We start from the raw sequence: 4,476 nt of genomic DNA, 5'->3' as shown, positions 1-4,476 counted from the left end.
ATAAAAAGGCTTTCAAAACCAAAACAAAAATACCAAAAACTTCTCTGCCTTGGTGTGTGTGTGTGTGCGTGCATGAGAAAGAGGAAGTCTGGAGGTGCTGCAGCCTCTCCCCCCACCCCCCACCAGCCCCGCAGTTCCTCCCCCATCCCTGAGTGGCAACGGAAGTGCTGTGTGCTTCTGTGACTTGCTTTGCCTTCTTTTTTTTTAATGTCTGAAAGCAGCACTTGCTTAAATTTTACAGCATCAAAGGGAACTTTTTAATAGATGTGGAAATTTAGGCATAGGATTACCTGATCCCGACTCCTCCCCACAAGGCGGTGCCTGGAGAGGTGCTGCAGAGTTCTTGGGGAGAGCTGGAAGGACTGTGTGGTGCTCCCCTATGTACAGGCCTGAGGATTTCTATTCTGGCCATCCCTGGAGAGCCAGTAGCCAAGGCCACGGCCAACCTCCACCCACTGCAGCTACAGAACAAGCCTCTCAAGGACAGTGCCTGCTCGAGGCCACCAAGAAAGGTCTGTATCCGGCTCCATCGGCATTTGTCCCACTGGGTCCTGCCTGTTGAGTACAAGCTTCCAGCGTTTAGACGAGTGTCCTGCATGCTGCCCGCTGTTGACCTCAGACCTGACTGTGCCATCTCAGGAGAGCTGAGGTGATGCCCAGGAGGTCCCAAGAAGGCTCGCATCTCTCCCTTAAGGGATCTGGGGGGCTCCTGCCCATCCTCCTCGCCGAGCTGTTAAGGACCATCTCCAATTCTGTGCATCCTGGAAGAGGGATCCTGGACAGTCAGCCGATTCCATTTCCCGAGGATGGCTGCGATTGTGGCCGTTTTTGACGTTGGCCAAGGAAGGCAGAGTGTCTATTATGCCTTCTAAACATCACAGAAACCCATCTACCTCTTTATAACTTCATGCCTGCCACCCTAGTTGAAGCTACCATTTTCCAGAACCTTGACTCCAGCAAGAGCCCTGAGACTTCTCAGCCTGCAGTCCAACCCCCATCTGCCTTGTTGGCAGCCAGAACATTTCTTTTAGATTTGACTACTCTACTTAAAACCCATCAGTGTGTTTGTCTCAGGATACGTTCTCAAGCTCCCTCATCATTTACCCCTCCTCTCCGGGCTTCCCTGATGGCTCAGTGGTAAAGAATCTACCTGCCAGTGAGGAAATGCAACCCACTCCAGTTTTCTTGCCTGAGAAATCCCATGGACAGAGGAGCCTGGCAGGCTATACTATAGTCCATGGGGTTTCAAAAGAGTCGGACATAACTTAGCAACTAACAACTCCTCTCCACCCTTATAACTAACTCCACTGTCTCTGGGCCTTTGCTGGTACACCTTCCATACACCTTCCGTATACAGGAATCAAGCTGTCATGTGTAACTCTCCAGGGTCATGTGCCACTGACCTCTGCATCACTAGCCACCGTCATCTGTAAAAGGAGAAGCACCGGGCTGGCGGTAGGTGCTTCCAAGAGGCCTTGAACAGGCACCTCTGTAGCCCCCAGGGTTGCCGCGTTCAGTGGGTGTCACTTCACCACAACTATGAAAACCTATCCTCCTTCACCTTTTCCTCCAGAAGCCCTTCCTGTTTCTCCTCCAATCAGAAGGGATTAACCTGGACATTCTGTATACCTTTCACAGGCAACAAAAACAGCGGGCATCTACTGAGCCTGTGTGTTGACCCAGACTGGTCTAAGTATCTACACATGCTAACTCCTAATCTTTACAGCAACCCTATTTTTTTGAAGTATAGTTGATTTAGAATGTTGGGTTAATTTCTGGTGTACAGCAAAGTGATTCAGTTATACACATATGTATACATATTCTTTTTCATATTCTTTTCCATTATGGTTTATTACAGTATATTGATATAGTTCCCTGTGCTATACAGTAGCACAGGCTGTATTTACTATATAGTTAGTAGTTTTTACCTGCTAACCCCAAACTCCTCATTTATCCCTCCCCTAGACCCTTTCATGACTCAACGGACATGAGTTTGAGGAAACTCCAGGAGATGATGAAGGACAGGGAAGCCTGGTCTATGGGGTCACAAAGAGTCGGGCATGACTGAGCAACCGAACCACAACCCCCTTTCCCCTTCAAGAACCACAACTGAACAACAAAAACAGCCATAAGTTCGTTTCCTATGTCTTTTAAGAGTCTGTTTCTGTTTCATAAATCAGTTCACTTGTGTCGTATTTCATTGGTTTAGGCTGTGCTATGCAGCTTGCGAGATCTTAGTTTCTTGGCTAGGGACTGAACCTGGAATCATGGCAGTGAAAGTATCCCATTGTAACCATTGGATCACCAGGGAAGTCCCTTGTGTCATGTTTTCGATTCCATATATAATGATAGCACATGGTATTTGTCTTTTTTTCTGACTTCACTTACTGTGATAATCTCTAAGTTCATCCATGTTGCTGCAACTGGCATTATTTCAATCTTTTTTATGGCTGAGTAATATCCCATTGCGCACGTGCACCACATCTTCACCCACTCATCTATCAGTGGACATTTACGCTGATTCCATGTCTTGGCCACTGTAAATACACAGCAACTCTACTGTTATCTTGTTTTTGTTTTTGTTGGCTGTGCTGGGTCTTCGTTGCTGCATGGACTTTTTCTCTAGTTGGAGAGAGCAGGGTTTACTCTTTAGTTGCGATGTGCAGGCTTCTAATTGTGAGGGTTTCTCTTGTGGAGCACGTGGGCTCCACAGCACAGGCTCAATACTTGGGGCACTCAAGCTTAGTCGCTTCACGGCATGTGGGATCCTCCCGGATCAGGGATCAAACCTGCATTAGCAGGTGGATTCTTTACCACTGAACCAGCAGGGAAGCCCTACCCTCATTTTAAAGATGAGAAACTTCAGTTTATGGACATTGGCCTGAAGTGTCTTGGCTAGTAAAACCTGGAGACTGGCTGCAGAGTCAGTCCTATCCACCTCACTTCCTAGCCTCTGTGTACAAGCAATGGCATTTCACACTCAAACTCCACCCAAGGAAGGGAGTGGGCAGGTGGCTTCACTCTACAGATAACACAGCCCAGGCTGAGAGAGGAAGTGAAGGCAAAGCTGGGACATACATGAACACTGGGCCAAGGACTCCGGAACTTGGGCCTTCCCCCCCTGCCCCCCAGTCTCTCATGCCTGCTGAGCAGCCAGGCCGGGTGTGTGCCCACAGCCCCTCGCATGGCACTCTGAACTCCTTGAGGGTGGGGCTAGACTTAGCTAGCTTGGCTTCCCCTCCATCTGCTCCTGAGCACAATGAAAGGTGGATTTATAGGAAAAGGAAGCAGGACTGATTTCATGGGTGAGTGATCCATGCAGTCACATGGGGCCCTGCCCTCAGATGGATCCCACACTGGGTTTAATGTGCTCTTGTCACCATCTTGAAATTCTTTTTTTTTTTTAGTTTGGCTGTGCCAGTCTTAGTTGCTGCACTCAGGATCTTCGATCATTGTTGCAACATGTGAGATCTTTTTTAGTTGTCCCATGTCAACTCTTTCTTAGTTGCTGCATGTGGGATCTAGTTCCCGGACCAGGGATCAAACCCGGGCCCCGTGCATTGGGAGCGCGAAGTCTTAGCCGTTGGGCCACCAAGGAAGTCCCTTGAAATTCTTAATTTTTGAAAAAGGGGCTGTGCACTTTATTTGCAGTGGACCCCACAAATGAGGTAGCTAGACCTGGGGAGAAGGCCAATTCCAGCTCCTCTAGCCCTCCCAGGTCAGTTCTGTGCTAAGTGCCATTCGGGTGGCCACCAGCAGAGCAGGCCTGGCACTTGCTGGGGAGAGTCACCCTACCTCCCCACCTTCCAGAGGCCCAGACCAGAAACGAACCCTCAGCGCTGACAGCAATGTATGGGCAGGAAATAGAGCAGACACCCAAGGTCCGGGAGCACCTGCAGTTGCCCTCAGCCTAGCCTTCTGTCCCCTAAACCTGCCCCACGCCAGAGAGCGACAAGGGGCCAGAAAGCTGTTGTGCTTCCAGACTGTGCCATGGCAGCGCCAGGAGGGCAAGACAGGTGGAGAGGCAGAGAGATCCAGACCCAGAGAGAAACACCCTGAAAGATCCAGAAAAGGGAAGGCAGAGAAAGAGGCAAAGAACCTGGGAGGGGAGAAGAGAAATGAAAGGAGAGAAAGACCATGGAGGACGCTGAGAGGGAGACACACAAGTGGGCTCCAAGGTCCTCAGGATGTGTTACCAGTGACCGTTCAGAAAGACATCTCCTCAGCCCACCCACCACTGCATACACATCTTCATTTACCTTCAAAACAATTCAGTGAGGCCAGGCTGGGGTACAGAAGAGAAAGGCAGGGCTCAGAGAGGTCAAGTAACTTTATCTAGAGCACCCAGCAAGCGGCTTTTCCACACCCATCCTCCCTTTCCCTGACAGGCAAGTACCAGAGGATACAGCGGGGCCGGCGGGGCCTACGAGACCTCGACTGAGACGCTCAAAGGTCAAGGCGCAGACAAGCAGTAGG

Source organism: Bison bison, unplaced genomic scaffold, assembly GCF_000754665.1.
Source record: "Bison bison bison isolate TAMUID 2011002044 unplaced genomic scaffold, Bison_UMD1.0 scf7180017864080, whole genome shotgun sequence".
NCBI classification, from domain to species: Eukaryota; Metazoa; Chordata; class Mammalia; order Artiodactyla; family Bovidae; genus Bison; species Bison bison.
Note: the sequence above shows the minus strand (reverse complement) of the source record.